This window comes from Solea senegalensis, linkage group LG15 (genome assembly GCF_019176455.1).
Source record: "Solea senegalensis isolate Sse05_10M linkage group LG15, IFAPA_SoseM_1, whole genome shotgun sequence".
NCBI lineage: Eukaryota > Metazoa > Chordata > Actinopteri > Pleuronectiformes > Soleidae > Solea > Solea senegalensis.
This window is the reverse complement of record NC_058035.1, coordinates 11,643,277-11,669,898: the sequence shown is the minus strand read 5'-3', so window position 1 is coordinate 11,669,898 and position 26,622 is coordinate 11,643,277. Positions and strand designations below refer to the sequence as shown.

The window sequence follows — 26,622 nt, the reverse complement described above, 5'->3', positions numbered from 1 at the left end:
ATCGCCAAACGTGAGGCCCAGAAAATGTCAAACTTTAATCCTTAAATCTTCGACCCTCGTCCAACCCAGTCTAATGAAGCAAACGCCAAGGGGACGCCACTGGGGATAAGGGGAGGTTGCAGCACATTTGCATGTTTCATTTCAGCTGGAAATCATATTAGCAATGCCGGGCTGTTGAAGCCTGAAGTTGAAATGTACCATGGAAACGATTTAAGGGAGAAAAGGACCCGAGGAAGGAAGGGAGAGGAAACTGGGTGGGGGTGGATGAGTGAAGGGGCTCATACAGTGGGTGAAAGGGAAGGTTATAGGGAGCAGTGGGATTAAGGCAGAGAAAAAGAAGTGGTGGTTGACATCCTGGGGGGGAGAATGAGCAGGAGGAGAATGAGAAGTAGGTGATGGCACTTGCACTACATGTATGGGGTAGAAAATGAAATGGTGGCGAATGCACAAGGAGGAAAGTTCAAGTGGAGTTCAGCAGTGATGGTGCTCTCACCTGACAAACATCAAAGCAAACGGCAACTGCTCATGACAGTCAGGACCTGAACTCGTGTTTTAAAGCCTCCATTATCATCATTTTTGTGTTTGCAACTAGGAGTTCAGAGGCTTTACAACCAGGCTCCTATTAGATGATATAAGATGATAGACTATGAAAGCACAACCCTTGTTAAAAGGACAAAACTAAACTATTTTTAAGGCAAAAAAACACCTTAAATTATTTTATTTTAACACTTTAAACCAAGCGTATCACAGAAGATGAGTCAATCACACTTTGCATTACCGTAATTACGCGATGGTTTGTGCCTTTGGAAAAATTGCAGCGGTTTCTGAAAGCTGAGAAATTGCACGTCAAAGGCAACATGTGGTTATTACGGTAATTTAACTCGCACTGTCGCAGGAAGCTGGTGAATCACCGTCTTTGTCACCAGAGAGGAAAGAGTTGAAAAAACGCCTGCACATAGTTTCCATTTTTTTGGCCTGTTTTTGGACATTGAGACAAAAACTCAAACAAATGCTATTTTAAATATGTTTTATGCTGCTCAAATTTCAAATTCAACATGCAAAAGCTGTTGAACACTATCTTTTTCTTCATTTTAAACTGTTAATACACTACTTTAATCAGTAGATTGTAAATTGTAAATGAATCTGGAAAAATGGGCAAAACTACAATTTTAGGTGTTAAAGGGTTAAAGTTATACAAAAATTATGGCTAGTGTATTCATCTTCTGCTAATAAACGTTCCTAAACAACACACTGGACTTTTTAAAGGAACAAAGGAAAATGGAACAGGATACAAAATTCTTCTTGAACTGTTGTTGTTTCTTAACATTTGGCAGGAAAAATTGAATTGAATCTCTTGTTTCATTTATCTTTGCTTTTAATCACATCCTGACTAAAAATAAACATTGCTTGCAAAGTGCTTTTATACAAACACATGTAGATTTTGGTCTAAACAGGAGATGCAGCTGTCACATTTAATGGCCGGTTGGCGGGCTGGTCAATCACGATCACACCTGCCATACATCAAGATGCTCAGATAACTTTGTGGCAGATGCTCGCATTGAATGGAGGGGGTTCTTTTGCGCCTTAAGACCTTGAAGAAATCCGCCGATTCATTCCTCAACAAATTAGGTCATTCAGGCATTCGCACAGCTCCTCTTTCACGGGTGAATCAGGCAGGTGGTGATCTATTGTGGTGCCAGGAGAAACCCCCATATTGTGTTTCCAGGGTGTGTGAGCAGACAGAAGGCAGTGGGCGGGAATCTCTCTCTACCTGACAGTTCAAAGAGGATTCTCCCCTTAATCACCTGCACAACATTTGAGAAGTAAACTCGCATGTGGGAGGTTTTGGTTTTTTTTTTGGTTCTAAGAGACAAAAAAACAACCATTGGCGTAATCGGTCATAACATCGCCTATAAAAATATTATAGTTATTGAGTGGATGTCACGGCAGAGGCAGCACAAAAATCAAAGAGGGTTAAGGAGAGTGATTTAATAAGAGGCTGGAAAAGGGAGACTTTCACTCGCTGGATTCACTTTTATTCCGCTAGCAGAGGGATGCTCGACTGAGGGCGACCTGGTCCTGTTACTGTTGGGTGTCATCTATATTTAGAGCATTTGAGCTTGCTGTGCGTCACTCCATATTATTTTAGTCAAATCAAGTGATTCAAACAAGATGAATATAACAAGCAGTAGGTTATGTAGGCCGGGTTAAAAACTCAAGCTATGTAAATGAAAGCACTTTTATTTTGTTTTTTATTTCAGTGTTAGTCTTAATTTATATTGAAAAATAAAACAGTATAATCACATTTGTATAAAATGCTGTCACATAAGGTACTGTACCTGGTCTGAAGACATGAGCTATGTCTTCACAACGTTTCACACAAGTAATCGGATTGGAATAAAAATGAGAAAAACTCTCATCCAATACAGTCCATTCAGAAACAAATTACTTTACATTCCATCATTCAGATCGTGTTCACATAAACAGTTGATCCGATCATGACTTCCTAGTTTGGTGCCACCACGTGTCTGATCCACATTCCATTTTCTTACTGCTGCATTTTCTTTCCAAAAAAAAAGAAAAAGAACAGTGGACATTAAAAAGACAAGCAGACACGTGCAGAAGTGAAGCTTCTTCAACTGCTTCTACTTCTAGAGAATTAGAATATTTCACGACAGTAAATACCAATTACCAACTGTGGGGGGATCCAGAGAGCAAAATCCTACATTGTGTTACTTGAAGGCATTAATAATCTCACGTACAAGCCCTTTAAAACTCGCACACTGCAGCTTTAACAGGTGTACCTAATAAAGTGGTCCGTGAATGTAGTTGATGCTGTGACATGAAGCATATATTGCGGACCTTAAACACGGAGCCCACACACACACACACACACACGCACACACACACTACCAAACCGCTAAAAAGTTGATGTCATATATTCACCACGTGACATGTCCCCAAAACAATACAAACTGCATCGATGGTCACGTGCTGTTGTGGCTCAGTAGTAGTTTTTTTGAGACCCTGCTTGGAGAGCTGAGAGTGATCCCGCCCCGCGGAGCTTCAGTCCGGTCTCGGTCGGTGAGAGGAGCAAACACACTCCGCCGGAGCTTCAGCAGCAGCAGCAGCAGGAGCAGGAGCAGCAGAGGAGGAGGAGGAGGAGGACTGACTGTACGGATTAGAGGAGAAGACGAACGTTACTTCAGTGAAGAAACAGAAAAGGGAGAAGGTTGTTTCTCTTTGAAAGCTGGTGTCAGTTGTCAAACAAAGTTGTGTCCGTACAGAAAAAGCGGGGGACATTTGTACTGAGAGGACACAGAGCGGATATCGCAGCGTGGGCTTGTTGTGAAGAACACAGTGTCTAAGGTAAGTGGATAACTGTGATTTGGGACACAAGCTTCTTGCGTGTTTGTGAGCGGTTAAAGTTATTATCTTTGATATGACACCTTATTTTATACATGTAGTTATGAAGGAGTTTCAGTTTTTGCCTAAAAATGTTCATAAAAATCCATACAAATGCACATTTCTGTTTACATTGATGTCAAATGGAGCATGTTGGGGCTGCATGCTTAAGTGATTATGTCTTTGTGTACATAACTAACTGGTTATTGATAGTGTGACTTCTCAGAGTGATTAGGTATTTGAGCATAATATGTTGCTGTCGATCTAATTGAATGCAGTCACTCAGTTTTCCCATCTCCCCCCACACACACACACTCAAGGCAAATTCATTTGTGTTGCACAATAACACGCACAGAGGTCATTCACTGTAACTTCAATTTTAAAGAGATGATGCACATGGACAAGAAGAACCAATGAACTCTCTATTCACAACACTTCAAAAACAATAAATGAAACAAATAGAAGCAAAAGTATCAAGATATGGGAAAAATGTAAACTATATACATGTGCTATATATCACTATATACATGTGCAAGGCCCAGAGCTAAAAATAAGAATGTAAACATTAATCAAGGTCTAAAGTGTGTGTACGCTTGAAATTGTGTGTGACAGCATGAGGTTTTCTGTATTCTGTCGAGCTTCTGTGGAGGATATGAGGAAAATATCTTATTACAGTAAGTGCAGAGTTAATTTCAAAGTAACCTTTTAAAATCAGCTTTAGTTCAATATTTTCCATGTAATACGTTTAAAGGTCCTGTTGCAGTAGCCTCAGAATGAAAGCTTTATTTGCACTTTAGGCAATGTTCAGCCATGTTTCTACAACAAACCAGCCGGAATGTGCGTTTCATGTTTTGAATTAGAATCTTACCACACAAACAAAAGGAACAGCATCTTTTCTTGTTCACAAATGCCACTGTGGTTTTCTGCATTTGTTACAATCTGCAGTTTCACAATTCTTACACACTGGGCCTTTCAAAACAAGACACAGTTAAAATTGTAAGTACAATTTTGTAATGCACGGATGTTTCCAACATGTTTTGTTTTGTTTTAACACAGAACAGTCAAAAGCAAAAACAAGTGTCATCTGAAGTTCAAGATTATGATGAAGTGAATACAGGATCAGGTTATGTGGGAGACTACAGAGGTACTGCTCTCAAATCTCCATCCAGCTGTTTCAGTGAATGGCCTTGTATGCCCACACACACACACACACACACACACTGCTCTTGCGCACCACTTGATCTCTGTCTTGATTCCTGCAGCTTGTAAGACCGAAAGAAACAGAGAGGAGGATTGAGGTAGTGTGGTGAATAGAAAAGGTCATACCTACAGAGTGAGAGAGCGAGAAGCCGTAGCACCACTTGTTTTATGCTCTCAAGGCCTACTTTAATATATGGATTAGTTCTCAGTTGAACTGGAAGCGCCCATGTTCTGATTGGACCATAAATAATCCCCACAGGAGCAAATATATAAACGCTGAAGGAGCAGCAGTTTGCCTGACGCCGCTCCATCTCCCAGGGTGAACACCCTCCCCTGCAGTTTATTGACGGGGTTGGACGTTATGCAATAAGAACCAATACCACCGTATGTGTGCAAGTGCACGAAAAATGTGAATCTGTGAAATGTTCCTCTGCACAGGTCATTAGCTTAAACCCTCTTTGTAATGTTAAACTTGGTGCTCAGGCTTGACGCCACCTCACTACTAGACCCTCTATCATCCTGTCCTGTCACCACTGCACAAGCAGGGGAGGAGGGAGGACTGTGGTAGGCTCACATACTTAGGGGAGAGAGGGGGATTTGTTGGTGCGAGGTGATAACCAAGCTGTCCGTGATCAGCAGAGCAGCTTAAGAGGCGGGCGGAGGGCAGGTGGAGGAGGAGTGTGTGATGCTGAAGATTCATTTTTGTCACAAGTCAGAAAGCCCTGGGGGTGGCGACGCATGAGGCAGCTGGAAACATGATGACCATCAAAGTCACAGTCAGCATGTTTTTGACAGTGTGTAATCATCATGGAACTTTTTTTTCAACACAATCTACACCTTCTTTGTCTCCAGCCATGTCTGCTCTGTGTAAATATGTGCAAGTCAAAACAAGAACATGGCCAGAGGTTCAGTCACAGCTGAGGCTATGTGAAGATGCATTAAAGACATGTCTTCTGTTTAAAATGCAGCGGGTTAATTCCCTCATTAGATAATCTCAGCTGAAAATAATCACCTAAATGTGCACGCAGGGACACATCTGTGACTCGGCAGCACTCTTACATAAGGCGAGGAAAATCCCACATGAGGCAACATACAGTACAGTCAGTATATGACACGCTGGACTGATCCAGAGAGAGAAAACAATCTGATCCACACCTGTGACGCTCAATTAGCAAAATGTTCCTCCAGCCATCTGGGTTGGAAATGACAGCAGCCTTCTATTTAATTTTGCTGCAGCGATGATGATGATGATGATGATGATGATGATGGCGTGGACTGACTGGATGTGATTAAAAGCGTGCACCATGTCAGCATATTTATTTAATTGACATTCATCATGATGTAACAAAGCCTTACACAACAAAAACATTCCACCTAGCATTGCTCTATGGTCTATAACTTTTGTTGTTTGTTCATTCACAGTAGAAGTTGCCGTGTATGCTCGATAAAATGGATGTTTGTGTTAAAATGATTCATTTTCAGTCTCTAACTGCGAGGAGACATCAGCTATTGTAGCAGGTAACAGCCACTGTTGTCTGATGCTGTGTCATTGGGGTTTGCTGTTAGCAGCTAATGTAGCTAGACGCTGTGACAATTGTGCTTTGCTGTTAGGAGCTAATGTAGCTAGATGCTGTGACATTGGTGTTTGACTTTAGCAGCTATTGTAGCTTGATGCTGTGACATTGGTGTCTGATGCTAGCAATTAATGTAGCCAGACGTCTCAACATTAGTGGTTGATGTTAGCAGCGATTGTGACATTGGTGCTTGATGTTAGCAGGTACTGGAGCTAGATGCTGTGACATTGTCATTTGATGTTAGCAGCTACTGTCACCAGACACTGACATTGGTGTTTGACATTAGCAGCTAATGTAGCTCGATGCTGCGGCATTGGTGTTTCACGTTAGGAGCTACTGTCACCAGACACTGACATTGGTGTTTGACATTAGCAGCTAATGTAGCTCGATGCTGCGACATTGATGTTTCACGTTTGGAGCTACTGTCACCAGACGCTGACATTGGTGGTTGACATTAACAGCTACTGTAGTGTGCCAAAAGGGAGAAGTAATGGATGAAGAAGTAATGTGTAATTAAATTCAGAAGAAAAAGGCATACACCAGCTAGTGTAGACGAAAGCAGTGACTGCTAAAGCCGCTAATGTCAGTTAGCCTTGAATAAAAAAGAAAAATGTCATCGATGCTGATTCCGTGTTTAACTGCCTCAGTTTTTGAACATCCATTTTATCAAGCCTACTTTATAGCAAATTTTACCAGCGAATAAACAAAGATCAGAGCTGGAACATCACCTTTTTAAAATGGCTGTTGAAAAAGTGAAATGCGATCAGTCTTTTTTCATCAACTATAGTAGAATTACAAGTTTGACTGTTGTTTTAAATCTTGTTTAAGATAACAAAATAAAACAAAGCACACTTGTATTATTTGATACTTTATTTTAAAACACCATTTTAAGTAGGTTGTTGAGAGAGAAGCCAGGAAGTGTCATAACAGCTGGATCACATGTGGAAAGTCTTGTGCGCGAAGCAACGCGGAGCCATTACATTCCTGTGAGAGAACTGAGAATTGTTTTCTTAATTTTGGCCTTCGTCTCTCTCTCTCTCTCTGTATCCCATTTCATGACTGAAGTTACAATGTCATACAGGCAGATCTGTTTGATGTCATGCTGCAGTTTTTTGTCCTCTGTGTAGACCACGGGAGTAACGCTGGTTCTTACATTCCGAGCTTTGCCTCTAATTCCCCTCAGTTGTGGATGTGTGCATCAGCAGGAACATTATCAAGATTTCTGTCAGTTTCTCGCTATCAGCTCATTAAAACAAGACAAGAGCAAGAGCACAGCGGGGGAGAGACAAGCTGCCAACACACACACACACAAAGACTATGTGAAACTGTATTTAGTAGCTGACCCGTTTTTCAGTCGCCCATTCTTGACTGAAACAGAAGCAACAAAATCGGTATTGACATATATTTTGATTTAATAAATATACATTATTTTACAGCTATGACTAATACCTCTTTCTTGTTCTTTAAATATAGATACACCTGTTTAAAAAGCAACGTTCCCATTGCCAGTAAAGGAGTTTGTTTCCTCATGCCAAGTCCTGTTCTGACATCACAAATGCGCTGTAACATGTGCAACTCTCAACAGGAGACGGCACCATGCAGAGCGCTGACATTGTACAGCGGTTACACTTTTTCATATTTCACTTCAATCCCTCTTTCCATCTCAGCAGCAACTGAATTTTATATTGCTGCACATTAATATGTCCTGCTGGAAAAGATGCAGACTCCTCCGTCTAGACTGCCAAAATTAAGCAGTAGATAGTGACATTACTGTGGATGTCATGTTTACGTTACTGCTGATAAACTAATTGCAGAGTCATTTGACCAGGGATTGTATTTTATTACAGACAAAAGCCAGATGTTATACAGTGTTTAGTGTGTTTTCTGACCGGTGGAAAAAAAACTTGTTATTTTCATCATGGGACTCATCATTATCTCTGCAGGTCAGATTAAGCAGATCACAATCCATCAAACTCCTGTAGCTGAAAGTTGGCTGCTTGAATTACAACATCCTGCAAGAAGACACTCTTAAAGGAGAGACAAACTGTAGCTATAAACATTTACCCCCAGAAAAGATTTGCAAAGTTTAGCAGGAGTGTATATTTTTCATATATATGAGCCTGTCACTGCAGGCTTCATGTTTACATCACACTTATCTTCACAGCACTGAATCAGGGGGAGGACACATTTTTACATGGGCACATATTCACCTTGTTATTGTGAGACTATTTTGGACTTGATAATTACATTTTTAGCACTGGATTGTTTTACACAGTGTCAAATCACAGTAACTTAGGAAAGCATTAGAAACAAACTTTTTAAAATTTTGTATGCTTGTTATGCACCAATGACACCAGAACAAATTCCATGTGCAAATCGTACTTGGCAATAAAGCTCTTCTGATTCTGATTCTGATTCTGAAATTAATCAAAAAACCAATTAGACTTTTCCTGAATTGTAGGACATGTCTGTGGTGTCTCGCTTGTCTTTATAGATCACTGAACGACGGCTGTGTTTTTCTCATAACCAAGTGCGACATTTACCTGCTGCAAATCTATATTCCTGCATTTTCCACATTTAATATTTAATGGCACCTGAGTGTTTTTCTACAGTAAATGCCTTTAATTAGATTCCCTGACTTCTGAGTTATTGATGAGTCTCCTACTTTTTCTTTTAAAAAACTTCTAAACTCTAAGGGTGGAATAGTACCAGGAAAATCCCCCCAAACACCAAAGCTCTGCAGAAAATATGCACCTACTGTCTCTGCTGAATTCACCATGTTTTAATTTTTTTGATCTTTGAAGCATTTCAGAACTGTGTAGATGACATTAGTAAACTATTTGTTAATCTCGCTCTCTCAGAAAGAACGAATGAATGAATGAAGTGTTTACAATTCATTTTGACCTTTTAACTCCAGGCTGTTCAAGCACCATGATGGAGCCTGTCCAATTACTAAATGGAAAAAACATTCATTAGTTGAGTGATTGCAACAGAGGCTATCAATTGAGAGAACTGATGATATAATCAGGTCTGTTCAGCGCAATCAAAGAGAGGTATGCTCATTTTTGTCGTCAACAAAGAAAAGAAAGAAAATGAAAATAGGTGTAGGGAGAGAGGGCTTTTTGAGAGTTATTTTGACAAAGTAAATTCCGTCTCAACTCGACTTAATAGGCTCCACTTAGAAACCATTCAGACACAGTGACCGTATGCAGTTTGTTGCTCGGTTGTAGAAAATGCTACAAACACAGAACAGTATTGGCACAAAACGCATGTTATGTTAATTGCTCATGGTTGACTGACTCAAGCACAGCCCTGGAGTTTTCAAAACGTAGCATTTGAAAAAGTCTGCTTTTGGGTTCTCAAAAACCCAGGTGAAGTGTGGACGACAGGTGAAAAGTAGCAAAGTATGTGGTGGTGTTAAAACCATCTCCAAGTGCTGTAGACAGAGCCTTAGTGTTGCACTTATACTCAGGTTGAGTGATTGTGAGAGTAGAACTATTAGAATAAAACTGAGGCATTAGAGGCTCAGATTCACCTCCAGTTTTGTAAGATCGCTAAACCACTTTATTCTTGTCTGCAGATTTCAATGAACAAAGTGTGGAGGAAAAATAAAGATCCTTCTATATTATCCCCTATAGAAAACAAATACAATAAACCCAATTATGCTCCGTAATTGTCAAGCACAATCCAAAATGGAGGCATTACATTACATTTTTTTGTGTTTCCCTCAGAGCCTTTGTACTGTAAGACATGTTTTTGTCCTTTGTGACAAGTAAACTGACCTTTATGTTTAAATTCAGTAGATTGCCCTTTAACTTTTGAGAATGTCAAGCTTTGTCACCTTTTAACCATTAGCCATTCAAGAGGATTGTGTATCTGTCGGTACTCACTGAGACATCTGCCGTCGATATTTATCAGGCTCAAGGTGGGGCTGTCCAAACTTGGGTCAACCACACTTCTGCCCTGAGTCTTTCATTGTCAAGATGTCTTTGGTCTTAGTCTGTTATTACCCCCCTTTGAATTTTGCAGTCTCGAAAACAGCCAACAGATGCCATGAAATGCCCCGCAAATGTATTTACTGCCTTTCTATGAAGGAACATTTTTGCATTGTGAAAGGAGACTCAGAATGTTTTAGGTCAATTAAATTGCCGTTCAAATCTGATTGCTGAGATTGCAGGTGGAGATGGGCTCTAAAAGCCCTTACAGTCTGTAAGAAAAGGCCGGATCAATGCAGAGTGGAGTAAGTTGGTGTATAATGGACATTAGTGGGCAGAACTCTGGCACAGATCACATTAGTACTAGGAGTGGTGAAGTCTGCCAACTGCTCCAAACGTCCATTAGTAGGCCAATCAAACAGTGTTTGTTCAACACTCAGTATTTGCTCACCGTGCCCCTAGGATACTGTAGAGAAACTTCGATCTCTCGCTGAAATTGCACTTTAAAGTCAATTTTAAGATTTATCCATCCATTATCCGTCACTTATTCTTTTAAGGTTGTGGAGCGAGTTTGTATCCAATCCCAGCTGTATTGGGTGAGAGGCTGGGGCCAACGCAAGCTGATTCCATGATGCATTGGAGTCCAGACATTTTTTGGTAAATTGTTAGGTGGGGCTGTATGTGAGAATGTGAATTTAAAAGCTCTCTTGCAAGTTTGCTGTTACTTTTCAGACAATGTCCAAGGGCACACATTTTAGCACACAGCAGGAGAAGCTCTGCATAATACACAGGGAGCAAGAGTTCTGCATCCTTCATGCACCTATAGGCACCAAATTATAGGTTAAGTATGCTCTGGAGCTTTTTCCTAACTGAACGAGTCCAGCCCAGACGATCTCCCCGTGCATGTGGTGTATGTGAACAGCAAACTCCACAGAGTGCCTGGTCAAACAAACATTTACATCCACGGTCAATTTAGCACCTCCGTTTAACCTAAGCTCACTCTGCATGTCTTCGGGCTGTTGGAGGAAGCTGGAGAAAAGGGATTCAAACCAATTATTGTCTTGCTGTGAGGCCACGGTGTTAACCGTCACACTTCCATGTGGCCCTCCTTATGCTACAGTGCAGCAACAATCATCAATCATTACCCTCCAAATAGAAATTAACCTTGGCAGTGCACAAATGAAACTGCTACCCAGTGACCACCAGGGTCTCACATAGAAACAGTTTTCATCTGCGTATACACTCCACCCTGTTTCTCTGTGTCTCTGAGGAGAAGGTAAAGTGGCCTCTTATGTCACAAAGTGTCACATCACTCCTCAGAAGGTTGACGTATGAGGGATGGAATGGACAGTGCTGAAACAGCAGACCACACACATGCACATGCTCTACACACAGTGGAACATTGATGGATAGCTTAAGTATTAGGCCCACAGTTGAGGCTCATTGCCTGAGAGCAGATTAGTGGTTTTTAGGATGTGGGGGCATGACCTGCAGTGGCAACAATTAGATGCTTTTATTTGTTGGCAATCTATTCTCAATAAGAAAGGCCATTCTGGTTTCCCTAAATTATTTTGTCAGGGAGCATTTTTCTTGTCCTCTGTGAGAGCAGAACAGAGCACTCATTGTGAATAACAAAGCCCGACTTCCTTGCAAGTGTGAAAACCATTGATTAAGCCGTTTGTTAATTTGCGTCTATTGGAAACCTGATTTATGCCAGCAGCGGAGGCAAAACATGAATTATTGATCTTGTAAAAAGGCCAATAGGGCCCTGCTGCTGCTGCTGTGATTTAGCTGGAGCCTCTCAGATATGATGTTGTCTTCATAAACACTGTGCACTCTTCTCTTCTCGGCCCCGTCTTAGACAAGCACCTTAGCAGAATTAAATCAATGAGTTTTTCAGCATGTTACAGTCGGACACATCTGAGCTCATAACACAAGGAAAGTTGTTTGGACACGTGTATTGTCTGATTCTTTCAAAATTAGATTTCCTCCGCCATGTTGTTGAGCTGCTTCTTCTTCTTGTGTATTTGTGTCTTGCTCAGCTGCGTGAAGCCAGCTTGGAGGATGCATCTGCCAGATGACCCGTGAGCAGAATGCGTACCACGTAGCGACCCTCCCCCCTGCGTCAGCTGACTCGCTTGGGTTAACTGTGGTCAGCTTGTCTAGTGGAAGTGGAAGGGAAGATTGTGAGGCTGGGAAGTTTCAATCATGAGAGTTTTTGCATCATGACCCCAACATATCCGTGCATAATGTATCTCTCAGTGGTGAAGTGAAGGAATCAATCCCTCCTTCTTTAATTGGTGACAGATGTCTCCCCCCTCTTTGTCCTTGCCTTCATCCATTTCTTTCTCATACACGCATACCGGGCCCTGATGTTCCCAGAAATTTTCTAGGAACCTCTGGGATGGAGTCCCAGCTGTGGTCACAGTAACTCCCACCACCCTCTTGTCCGAGCCAGCCCTCATCCCTCAGTGGTCCCATCACAGTGGGCTGGAAGCTTTCTTAATGTGCTTATGAAACATTTGGCAGATGGTAAACGTAGTTGCAGTTTACAGACTGGTCCTTGGTTTCAGTTATCGGTGTCTGTGAGACTGTGAGACTTGCCGAGCTGAATCCTGGAGGTGTTGTCTGCCTGTGCGCCGGGGTGTCTTTGTCTGCTCTGCATTATCCTGCAGAGAATTGGTTATGGAGGATTGTATCCGTCTACTGAGCCAGGTTTCTTGTGCCCGTTGGACAGAAAAGGGAAATCCAGTCCTCAGTATGAAATAAACAATCGGTTTACGTGATGTTTGTCAAGTTAAAACTACCAAATGTATATGTTCAGTCAGTCTCAAGCTGACCCAGGTGCTGTGCACATGCACCTCAGGTCCCACCACAGGTCCCACCCCCCAGCTTTGACCTAGAGTCAGAATAAGAAGACAACAACTAGAATAAAACATTGACTTTCTTAAAGTACATGGATGGCAGAAAGATTGGAACTAACAACTCCCTGTCAGCTGAACCGAAAACCACCTTATTTTTAACAAGTTGAACGGAAGCATATCGCCACCTAGTATAGCAGAGGCAGACACACTTCATTTAGTACATCGATTCACTGCTAGTCCTTGTATACTGGGACAAGGACATTAGTCCAGTGGACTGGCGTACTTAACTGTTCATAGAAACTCACTGAATGTGTGTCTGTCTGTTTTTAGTATTAGACAATGGGTTCACTCTTTCATACGCACGCGTCCTCAAGCTTCCCTCTGAGATTTGACATTCAAAAGACGTATTGTCCATGTAAGCCTTTGATATCCAGAATATTATTAACATGCAGGATCAGCATGAAGCTGGCTGCTTTGGGGTTTTGGGGTCTTGGTTTTGTTTTTCTCTCCCCTTGAGGGTTGACAGAACTAGGTCAAAGTTTAGTGGAGCGTCCTGTCTGAGCAGGAGGATTGAAGAGGTGAGGGGCTTTGGGGGTTGTGGGGGGAGATTTAAGGGTGCCAGTGACACCAGGGATCTCCCTTCAACACCGTGGGGGGTTGCCCTTTTTTTACTTTAGCAAAGTTTGAACAACACAATTTTACCCGTTGTGGAAACTTGTGGAAAAATTTGATGAAAATATATTAATGCCATGCAGATTAGAGTCATTTGGAACAATAGTAAATGATTAATGTTTTCTCTTTAATGAAAGGACTGATGACTGACCTGGAAATGTATAAAACTAATTAAAGGAACATGACTTATGGCCAGTAGTATAATGAGGTTTTAGCTATACTGTTTAAAACCATCCAGTGAGTTATGAGAAATTTTTATAACTTAAAAAGTGTGTTTCCATGCATAGTAAATCCATACTGTAAATTTGTTGTTTATAAAAAATGTTTGAGTGTAACACAAAAAATGACTAACTATAGCTGCAACTAATGATTATTTTCATAACTGATTGACGAGACAAAAGATGTTAAAAAAAATTGATCAGTGTTTGAAATCATGATGTTTGTAAAATGTCTTGTTTTGTTTACAACCCACAATTATTCTGTTGTAGTTTCTTTGTCATATGGAGCACAAAAACACACAAATGTGACTACCAAGAAACTGAAAAAAAAAAAAGACTCAAAATTGTAAACATAGTTGCTGGTTAATTTAGTAAATGATTAATAATCGATTAATCCTTGCAGCCCTACTCCTAACTGATTCTAACACAACATCAATAAAGAAATCTAACTAAAACTGTAATACGTGGGTGGTGTTAAAAGCAAAACATACCTCAGCAGATCAGGATGTTTGGGTTTCTTGTGAGTAGGGGTTGAGGTGAGGAGAGGTCAGACTGTCTGGTTAGAGTAGAGAGAGACCAGAGGGGTCAGGGTCACATGGGGGAGGTCAGACCACAGTCATTGATGAAGTTTAAAGTTACTGTAGCTCTATATTATTTAATATGATACAGCAACAACTGTTAATAATTAAAGTCAGGTCTAAATCAGCATGTGATGAGAAAGTGAGGTGGGAGGATGGGACACAACATTTATGAAGCAGAAGCATTTATCTTGTCAAACTTCTTAACACCTGTGTTTTTTTGAGCAGCAGAATTCACTTCTGAAACTTTTTGTGGACACTGTTTTTGTTTTCAGTCATATTTCAACCTGGTTGCTGCCGTCTCTCTTTTACTAGCGTACTACTGCTGTTTCCTCCATCTCTCGCTCGCTCTTGACATAAAACAAATGGCTTCCTGTGTGCAGCAGAAGGATGCAGAGAGACACAAGTTATAAACACTGCTATTACTGGGAAACCGAGGGAGTCGTGTGGAGCCGATGGCCTTAGTCAACATTGTGTGAACTCATTTGACGATGGTTTGAATGTAACGGACATTTATACTGTATTTAAAAGTTACACACTACAGTTTGAAACTATCACTTATACAGTAGCTCCTCTTTTAGTATCTCAAACAGATTGAATAAGGTAGGGACTTGTGTTCAGAGGGGTTTGTAGTGAAGGATGCGGCAGCAGATGCAGAGATGAACAAACAAAATGAGGCCAGTGTCATTCTCTCTCATTTACTATGCAGGGTTGGGAGAGGATTAACTTCACTTACATAACTCTGTCTCCCCCATCAACCCCCCCCGGCCTAACTAGCCCCCTTTTCCCAATCCCCCACAGCCTTCCCCATTCTTCTGTGACCACCAGATTAGTGCTGTCCTGTTTATTATTCCATTACTTTGAATTTCTTCTCTCTTCAAGCAGAAATTGAGCAAAAGCTGTTGGAGAGAAGAAAAAAAAGGCACATATTAATATTAATAAAAGGTTTGTAGATATCACAAAAAGGGAACAGTGGAGGGGGTTGAGCAGTTAGATGGAGAAATGGAGATGTATGAGTCTATTTATAGTTTATCCCTGCTGTTGGGTTTGGCAGCCTGGCCCAGAGCAGCATCGCTCAGCATCCATGTCAGTCATCGTTGTGCTGTCCATTAGGTTTCTCTGTGTACATACAGTACAACACACACACACTTTATATGCCTAGAGGGTTAACTTATAGCAGGGAGACTTATTTTAGACACACACACACACACACACACACACAATGACATCTTACTGTGGGCTTCCCTTCTGGTGAATTGGATGACATCAATATTAATCACACACACAGACACACATGTATAAACACATTTTGGTTGGAGAATTATCTCTTTTTACATTGTCAGAACTAAATTGAAAATCTAAGCCATTAGTTTATGTGTTGTTATTTTGTTCCATTCTCTGAAACGTTGCATGGGAATCATTATTATTATTATTAACCGTGAGCTGAAGGCTGCGAGGACTGGCCCGGCTACTGTATAAGTTCCTGGATGATTCATGGAACAGGCCCTCGTTTGTTTCTACTGTCTCTGCCCCTGGCTCACCCTGCTCCAATAACACACTTTATGTGGCCACAGTAGAGTACACGCATTCATGAACACACATGAACGCATCATTTATATTCTCTCTCACGTTTCCTACTGCCACCACGCACTGGGAAATTAAAAAGCTTGAGACATTTCCTTTTAACCTTCTTGTCACAGTCTGTTTTCACTCGGTTATCTGTGGCTGTGGTGGAAAGTTTAGCTCCATATACATGACAATTTTCATTTTATGTGACTTAATACTCTTTCTCCCATACATTTCAGAAGGAGCTCCCTGCCATACTTTATCGGACTGCTGCTGTGAAAACCAGATTAACAAGCTTAAAGGTAAACTGTCTTCCTTCAGTTAGCAAACTGCGATGGCTGCACACTAATTCTTCTATTTTTGACTGTTGGATCTCCCATGCAAATAAAAAAATGGAACCTTGTAATCTCAGCCTTAGTAGTTACTGTTTTGATGGTGATGTGTGGTAATGCTTCATCACACTTTACATCTGTTACACAGTAAAGATTGAACGGAACTTTGACTCAAAAATATATATATGTTGCAGGTTGAATTTTATTTGTAATATCTGTCAGAAAAATCCCAATGAGATATTTATTCAGCTCTGCCTGCTTTTGACTTTTGGCCCATATAGAAAGTACATAAAATGTTCCTTGTTTTGTCCACAAACCAAAATATTCACTTGTTATGACGTCTTTGTCACATGGACCAAATAAACCAGAAATTATTCACATTTAAGAAGCTGGAAAAATCTGAAAACGTGTTTCAATTATTGAAGAAACACTCAAACCGGTTAATAATGTAATTAAGGGTGGCACAATACAGTTTTTCTTGTCCGATACTGATACTGACGTCTCAGACTCGAGCATCTGCTGATACTGATGGTGATATCACTCTGATACAGTCATTTTAGACCTTTTTAAAATCCTGAAGCTGTTACCAACACATTTGTGCCATTTCAAGCTCTTTCAAAGACATAATTCTGTGTAACAAATATTCTTCATCCATAAGGAAGAAACAGTCCATCAACATGAATCAGCTCAAATTTACATTTTTACAATCTGTGCAAAGTGAATGCAATATACAATATAGGATTTTTGGATCGTATTATATATTTTTGATCGCTCTGCTATTAGATCCAGTAATTTTCACCAGTATCATACCGATATTGAGTATCATATTGGCCCATCCCTAAATACCATATTAATATTATACAGAGTTACTCCATTCATTCATAATCAGGCTTGAACTTGTAATTATGTATTATTTTAAAACTGATTGCATTGGTGATAGAGAAACAACACTATCTGCACGTGTTGTTGTGATGACACCAGTCATGCTGTGTTGGTAATGCGTGGTGAAATATGACAGAGATGAAAATATCGTAGTTCTCTGCAGCTGGTTTGAATCGTGACAGAAATGACAGTTTCAACTTTTCTCTTTCAGTGCACAGTTCAGCATGTGCAGCCAAATGGTGACAGGTACTTGACTGTGTTTCTGTGAAATATGCTCAGATTTTTTCATCTGGCCCTGTGGCACCTTCATCATGGAGAACGTGTTCCTCTGGGCTGAGAGTGATGTCATCACAAAAAAAACATTTTTTGAATAATGGGGTGGAAAGCTGGAGACAGTGAGACGGGGAACTTTATGTGAGGCAACACAGTTGGAGAATGAAGGGAGATGATTCACATCGTCCAAGTCGGCACAGACAAACTGTCAAAACAACACTGGCAGGCCTATCGACAGAGAAAATACAACATCTAGTTTTTGGCTGTTGCTGTTGTTGACCATGCTTAAAAGGTAAATTAAAACAACGGGGATGCAAACATGAGAACTCCACGTTTGGACCAGGTTTCAAATGGTTGCTCTGAGGCGACACTGCTTACCTCCACTCCACCATGTAGCCCCAATTTAAGATATTAGTATTTCCATTTTAGCTTGCCTTATCTTATATGTTGCAGGGCTACAACACTTGAGAAGTAAGTGTTAAACAGATTTATTTATTTATTTATTTAACTTGCATTAGTGCTTACAAACTACAGCACAGTGTTGAATGTTAAACCAGAGGTTTACAACATGCCCTTTTTGACCTGTGACCCCTTTCACAATAAAGCACTAAGTATCTTTATGCAGTGTGTGTACAATCAAATGATTGTATGAATTGTTGTTTTCATTACCCCAGTCTTTAACAGTTATATCCGGAGCCGTGTCAGCTCCCTATCATGTCACTATTATTTTTATAGTAGACCACAATGGACACATTTAAGATATTTTGATTTTAGATGCTAACAGAAGACCACATATGTGTTGTTATTCCTTCACACTTACCTTTGAAGTCAACCTAGACACTATTTCACAATAGGATACAATCCTCAAAAGCCAAATCCAAACATGTGTTTTCTCTTCTGTCCAACCCTCAATCATGATCTTAGTGCCACTCATGTTTATCTTGAGAAACATGAGGGGCCTGCCCTGACCCCTAGGTTGGAAACTACTGCCCTCTAGTGGGTCATACTGGATGTACACCACAGATTTGAGTACGCGGCACTAACAAGACTGGATAGAGTTATATGAGAGCTGCACAGGAAAATACACCCCCTTGTACTTTTCTTCTTCTTCCGAGATGAATAGCCTTCATTAATCCTGGCCATTTGTCTTGAGTTGTAAGTCCAGAGGTCAGTGATTAATCTGTATCTTAGCCAGCTCCCCCCTCCCTCCCTCCCTCCCCATCTCTCTTTACTTCCCTCACGTGGAGAATCAGATGAAGAGCTCAGTTTCATCGCCGCTCCACTCTTGCGTTGCGTGGCTCTGATCTTGTCTGCCACCAAATCCCTGCTGAATAGAAGTAAGAAACTGAAGCAGCAAATCATATTTTATGTATGTGTGCTTACACAATGAAAGCGAGCTGAAAAGTGGGCCAAACATCACAGAGGACATTTTAATGGCAACAAAACAGCTTCACACTTTCTTGGAAAAACGTCAACAGAAGCTGCCAAAGTGGTGAAAGCAGAGTGCTATTCAAGTGTTTGCTTAATGCCAGCCAAAATGGAAACACAGGTACATAGAAAATATATGACCTGACCATAATATTCCTGGAAGTGTTTTACAATTCCCATTGATCCTGCGCTGGTGTAGAAACTGCGCTGTTGGCTTGTCCACTCCATTATTTAATCAATATGCCTGGATTAGCAATATGATGATGTAAACAGAGGTTTGGGAATTTTACAGTTGATACAAATCAGTTTTATTTTAGATATAATTAAATCAGGCCACACATAAATGTTGGTTGTTGATTGGAGGTTTTATTGGTTTGTCTATATGGTGGAAAAATGACCTCCGAACCTGAAGGCTGCAGTCAGTAAGTATATTAATTTTATGAAAATATTGTATTTACTTAATTTTTACATCGCTTACTTGAAGTATCAGGAGTTATATGGGCACTGGAGACGGACAAAATTCATTATTATATAGGTTTGCTACGTTTTCTTCTACAGTATAATATTAATTTAATGTTTGAAGTAACGTTGTGATATATATTTCATGTAACATTGAGACATTGTGTCAATAAATAAATTTTTGTCAAGGCTGCTATTTTTCTCCTTTACCCTCTTTTACGCCTACCTCATTAGGACAACATTGCTCGCCAAAATGAGGACACACAATAGACACTCACAGTGACCCAGAGATTATAACACTAGCTGCACTGTCTGTGATAAACAAAAGTGTGCCCAAAGGCAGCAAGGCACAGCGGCTACGCAACCACTATAACACCTTCAGTTTGAGTGAATACTGCAGCACTTTGTGTGAGTACGACCCTGAGTCATGGAGTCATTGTACTCACGTCAAGTGAAGTGTCGTCCCTGTGTGAGGACATATGCTGTGTTTGTGATATAATCCATCTACCACTGATCTAAAGATTAAATTATCTTTTTCCTAATCTGCACCCACGAGTTCCCGTCAGATGATCGTACAGGATTAGATTGATGAGAGTGTGTGTGCATGTTTATGTGTCTGTGCGCGTTTGTGCATACATTTCCAGAGAAATTAGTACTTATACTTTGAATTAGCAAAGTTTTTATGCTTGAGGGAGGTGGAAAATTGACAGAAGATAAATGAGTGCAATGGAAACAGATTTAGCAAACAAAGGATGACATTCATTCAAATCATGTGCTACATTTCACTGTGCTGTAAAAATAGTGGCAGGCAAGAGGAGCATTGTGTGGACTGATGGGGAAAACCACAGCAACCTCCACAATAATGAAATATTGCTGTGATAATAGATGGAAACGGCAACATAATGTTTTTGGATCCCACACTTTGTGATCTTCGTCATCAACTGCTTTGTGTCTTCTTAGACCCATACTTAGTCATACTTTCCAAGTCCATGTGTGTGCAGAGGTCTGCTTGGGTCCTTGTGAACCAAATTTCATTTTTCTTTTGCCCATTTCAGCATTGGTCTGTGAAGCCCCTACGTGGACAACCATTGGCACAACAGTTTGAGTCAATATATGCAGGCGTTCTAGGAAAGTAAAGTAAAGTAAAGGATCTTTATTGTCATTATACAACCGAAATTACACAACAAAATTACAAGGTCAGAGCACTCCGCCACAATGGAGCAACTTGACCAAATGTGTCATACATTCATGCATGTTTTGATGTTCTAGTCCAGTCAGTGGCACACTCTTGTATCAGGTAACCATAGAAATATGCTGAAGATTATATAAATATAAGTATGTCTGCGTGTGCCCCATTATGTACAGCTCTGCAATGAATGCAGGGAAATACAAAAGAGGGCAAACTCAAGAAATTGCTACTACTAAAATTGAACATGAGATTGTGTAGGCATGCATGGAACAATACACAAGAATGAATGGACATGCATGTGCAAACACGCGGAAATTTGACATGGCTCTCCATAGACGCGGGAAGCCGTAAGTATGACCCAGGCCGCGTCCCTTCTTGGTGACCCTGACTTTTGTGCCACCGACTGTTTATCTCAGTGACTCCTACGTACAACTACGTAACAGCAGTGGATGGAAACACACATGAATGCACTTTTTTCTTCAACCAAATCATGAAAATTACACCTTTAATTGGAAACTTAACTACGCTTAACACCTGCAGTTAAGCAAATGTTGGCTGCTCACAAAATCTCTTTCATAAATGTATGCATTACCAAGAAAATGAATCAGTTTAAAAGGAGGGTGGGGAATCTGAATAACCTTGTTATCTCACTGATTGTACCCTCAACCCAATCCTTGTGTCCCCAAGGAAAGACCTTGACCATCTGTTCTCCTGGAGGCTCCTTGTTAGGACACAGTGATGTCTTTACCCCCCGAACACTCCCTCACAGCCTCTGCTTCAATCAATAAGACTGTGTCACACACGGTAACATCAAATTGCCGAAACACAATAATCATCTAATAGCAGAAACCGATCTCCTGATTGCCACTTCAAATCAGCAGCTGCCTAAAGCCTCCACATTTAAATCAAATCCATTTAAATCCATTCATGATTGTGTGGGATTTTCTGTTGACAGACACCAAGCAGCACAATACGTTATATCCTGTTTCCTCTATATTGATGTTGGCTTCTTAAAAGCATCAGCTGTAGCAATAAAAGCCAACACAAGTTAAAGTGTTAAGCAGTTTCAGAATCAATCATGTTGAGTTTTTAAAGGGACAGAATGGTGATGTTGTCTTTAGCAGTGGTTCATCACAGCAGCTTGAATCCAGGTTTCGACCGAGGCCTTTATGTGTTCTCCCGCTGTCTGCTTTGGTTCTCTCTGGTTACACAAATAAAGGCTGTAATGAACAGCTATGTTTTGGTTTTTTTGCCTATAGTTTCTGTAGGAGCCAATATTGTGTTAATTTACTTTAGATTTAGTTGAATTGATTAATGCAGGATTATATGTTACAGAGTAACATGTGAACAGTTAAAGATATTCAACTGACAGTCTTAAGCATAATAAGTGTTAGCTTTCTCAAATGTTACATATAACCATAACAACAGTTAGCTTCCTCAAAGTGATGCTAAGTGTAACCATTGCAAGTACTAGCTTATTTAAAGTGATTAAATAAGCTAGTTTTCATTTAAATGGAAAGGGTAGACCTTTGATGTTATTAGATAAACGGTACCATGGATTTGTCATCTTAAGAAAATATTGAAATATTCTAATAAAATATAAAGTTTTTTTTTTACCGTTATGTTGCTGTTGAAGCTATAAACCAGTCATCTACAGTTTGGAACATTAAAGGGATATTGTCATGTAATTGTTTTTTTATTTAGAATACTTGTTGCCATTATGAATACTCGGTAAATAGATGAATTGTTTGTCTATGTTATCTTGAAAATAATTTTCTATCTATTAAATTATGATTTTACTCATACATATATCTGGGGCAATGTCGTTAAAATTGAGTCAAAGAATCCTCTCAGCTCATGTGGCAGCCATGTGATGTTGATCAAAGTTTGACTGATTTTTCTGTGCTGCCAAAAACACATCAAAGGGCAGCTGACACAATTTGTCTTTTCTTACTGTAGTTTTTCTCTGGATGGAAATCCTTTGTAGTGATATTCTGTCGATATTTAGTCCGTCTCGCTGTCTGTCTGTGTGTCTGACAGCAGACGTGAATGGGCTCAGTCAGCATCTGTTCGTGGTTCCTGAAAGCAGCTCTGAGGCTCGGCTCAGCAGCTGAGCAGGACTGACCCCTACGCAGGGACACATGGGCCAAAATCAATAGTGGTATCAAATCACTTATCAGCCTGTACCAAGCTGACTGAGGTTCTCATCTGATGCTTGTGTAGTGAGGAGAGAGATAATAATAAGCAAAAAAAGAAATGCGGATACTTTAACTTCACAAACCTTTTTGTTTACCTTGGTGCTATAGATGGTATATAGAGGTAATCTGATCAGAAATACATTTCACACTAAAGTAAGATAATATGCCAGTCTCATTTAAGAAAAAAAAGAAATATATATATATATATATGTACATATATATCGTCTATCTGGGGAAACAAGTGTGTTGTAAGATGTGAGTGTACTTTTACTATTATCCGGTTTATTCCATGATATACGTATGTGTTGCATATCTTCTGTTGTACATGGTAGTATAGGAATTTTTGCAGGTCTAATATTTTCCTTCAGCTGGTGCGTAAATCAGTGACATGTCAACAATTTCACAACTTATTCATGCTGCTCTGAATTGACCAAAACAATACGTTATTGCAGTTTTAGTACAATACAAGTCCTGCTAACATTACTATAATTTTGTTATTAGTTGTTAGCTGTATGCTAATGCTTTGTGTTTTTTCTTTGACTACAGCACAACAGAGGAGGCCCAGAAAGGACCAAGGTCCTGGGATGAGAGCTTTGTGCCATTTCTCCTTCATACCTCTAGGAGGCCTACACTGGGTGACACTCTGAGGTAAAACCCCCTCACAAAAAACGTAAAACATACTCTGTAGACAAAACCCTTCTCTGATGATGCTGACCTTCAGTATTTGCTGACTCAAGCGGCGCCCTCACTCCTCCTAAATCTTTTGTTCTCTCTCTCTCTCTGTTTCTCTCCTTCATGTTTTGGTGGTGTTCTTTTTCACATTGATCAACGGTCTGACTCTGACTATGAGTGACCCACTGTGGTCATTTTGTCACACGGACACACACACACACACATTTATGGAAATAGGGGTCCTGGCCTCCGCCTTTGAAGTGTCTGGTTAGGCATTGGGTTTGGAGATGGATGGTAGTTGGAGTGTGTGACACTGGAGGAGCAAGAGGGAGGAAAGGGGAGAAGAGATGAGGGATCACAGGGTCAGGAATTTGTGGCTGAGTCTATGTTATTCCATACAGCGGCTGGGTGACAACAATACCTCAGGAAAGAAAAGGGAAGGTGGGTTTTTGCCACATCTAACATCATTTTTACTGCACGAAAAAAAATCTGTTATGCTAGTGTGTATTAAAGAACAAAGTTTTCACTTCATTTATAATTCCAGCTATCACACATCACCAAATCCTGAGCTCTTTGTCATTTCTTTCAGCTCGAGTCTTTGCTGTAAAGGTCAGTGTTTGTGATATGTGGGCTGATAATAATGTGTAGTCAACGCAGCAGTAGCAGCTGTCTTCTTCTCTTCTTTCCTCTGTCTCCATTACAGATCTGCCTTCTTTTCTTGCTCCCTGTCTTTCTGCTTGTCCAGCTCAGCCTGTTCCAGCCCAGCTGTCTCCTTCATTCACTAACTACACTACTCTCATCTGTATTTGGAAAGTCATCTTCGAGACGAGACGGATTCTGTGTAAATATTAGCATATTAAATCTTTCCTCCCAAGTGAAACTTGAAGAAACTAGTCAGTTGTGGTTTTTAGGCTTTATCTGTACTACTATGTTTTTATTTGAAAACAGTTGTGATGTCATTATTAGAATCTGAAGCCCCAGAATCCCAACTTTGTTGGTGCCATGTTGACATTTTGCTCCTATTGGACAATGTTAGTCGTCAATCACTCTGGTTTCCACCCATATGTGCTGTACTTTATTGACTAGTTGCCTCTAAATGGGAACATTATTTACAAAAGTGACATAATGTTCTATTGATAAAGAGCTGAAACTAAGCAAAGTCAAATAAATCAAATAGTAGGAGTCGTCTCATTTTACCATTCACTTCCATTTAAACGATATTCCTTTTGCAACCAGAGGAGTCGCCCCCTCGTGGATAGTCGGTGTATTGTTATTTCCTGATTGACCTCAACTAAGAAACCGGTAGACTTTGTAAATACAGTCTATGGTCCAGAGTGTTAGACCTCTGTATCAGACGGTATACTATAAGGTATGTTGTTTTTTTAATTAGATGACTGTAAACAAGTATATTTTTTCAAAATAAACTCATAGATTATTACCAGTGTATTCCTAGCTCTTACCCAATCCTTAATCCTTATTCTATCTCTAACTCTAAAACCAGGTCTTAACCCTGTAGATGACATTTAGAGTTGTGGAGCCCAGTCAAAATGTCTTCACAAAGATAGTTTTGTAAATGTTTGGACCTCACAAAGACATAAGTACAAGTACACAACCACATTTGTGCGCCTACAGTCAGTTGCACACATATAAACGCCTCACAAGCTTGCTGGTGTTGTATTTTCACCTTGAAAAGTTGGGCTGTGTTAATCGCAGGAAAATGCCAAGTCAGACAGCAGACACTGAACTCTCTTCTCACTTGTTACAACACTATGGGATTCAGAAGGAGGTGCAGGGACCTTCCGGTAAAGAGAGAGAAAGAGCACACACACACACACACACACACACACACAAACCTCGAGCATTACTCACTCCTCCTACTGGTTTTCCATGGCAGCATACAACAATAAACCTTAAGTGTAGTCTTGTTTACCTCACAGCAGAACAGTATGCGGGATTTATGAGCTGCTTAGTGCTAAAACAATTAAAGACATGAACAATTTAACTGTCCTGATAATTAATATAATCAATATCTGATGTAATAGTAGTGTAATTGATCACAGACGTGCTGGTAAGTCTTTGTTATTTGACTTAAAGGCTAACATGCAAAAATGTACAGCAGGTATAATTTTTACTGTAGCTTCTTTTACACCAAAGTTACAGGTAAACAGTTACAGAACATCCAGTGCTGCAGAACAGAAGCACAACACACGATGTTACAGAGGTTATATATTTTACAACCGTCTCACTCTCAGCCAGAAAGGGTGCAGAGTCAGCCGATACGAGCAGGAAACCGATAAAAGACCTGCATCTATTGTGGAGTCATTTGACCTGCGAGTGAATGCTGATTGTATCTTTTGCTGATAAAAGCCAGATGTTAGTGGGAGTTAGTGGATTTTTGTTGACCACTGGAAAAGGGCTTTTGTTTGCCATCTTAGTTTAGTTTGATAATAACCATTAACTTCACTAGTATTTGGTCATTGTATTAGACCAAAAAATGCATGTTGCCTCTACATGAAGAGACAAAAGATCCAGCGAGGGGAGAGTCTGTTGTCTGTCTCATGGCTTCTCATAGATCTTCATTAGAGACGGATGCTACTTGTGAGGGTAAAATAAATCAGTCAAGCTTTGGAAATGCAAGGAATTGCTGCTTTTTTCTCATTTTTATTTTGGGTGTGAATGTAGATCCCATGTCCTCAGATGTCTTCAGTTGTTAAATGGTTAAAAGTTGAACTTGTTTTTATTTTATACAAAACTCAATCAACCAGATTGATCAACTACCACAATAGTCAATAAATTCGGCATTAAATTAATAATTCATTCATTTTTACAGGCCTAAATTTGCCTCTGACAGTTGTTGAAATTTGATAATAATAATACATTCACAATGGTTCTCTCTCACAGCAACTTTTAACAAACGGCCTCAACGTCGTTGCTCTCTGTTACCTGCTGAGCAATGCTCACCTTCACATGTGCAAGCAAAGCATGCAGTGAGTGCAAGAAGAGAGATGAGCACAACTGTGTTATGTAACATTGACCCCTGCAGCTCTTCATGGTGTCGTGTCACTGTTGATAACTACACAATAATAAGGCTGGGTCGAAATATCGATTTGGTGATATATTGTCGTCCTTCCTTGCACAATATGAGACTCGATATTTTAATTTACAAATGAAGGCGCT

At 40.2% G+C, this 26,622-nt stretch overlaps 1 protein-coding gene across 2 annotated transcripts in view; it reads left to right on the top strand.

The window, feature by feature from the left end:
* The first annotated feature begins 3,061 nt into the window (after positions 1 to 3,061).
* Positions 3,062 to 26,622, top strand: part of LOC122781916 (leucine zipper putative tumor suppressor 2 homolog) — a 44,797-nt gene continuing 21,236 nt past the window's right edge. Inside the window, exons 1-3 of one of the 2 annotated variants that reach the window (XM_044046017.1) lie at positions 3,062 to 3,369; positions 16,252 to 16,314; positions 23,320 to 23,421. The gene's annotated coding sequence lies outside the window, so the exon portion shown is untranslated. The remainder of the gene's footprint in view (positions 3,370 to 16,251; positions 16,315 to 23,319; positions 23,422 to 26,622) is intronic. The other variant, XM_044046018.1, reaches the window with a different exon arrangement.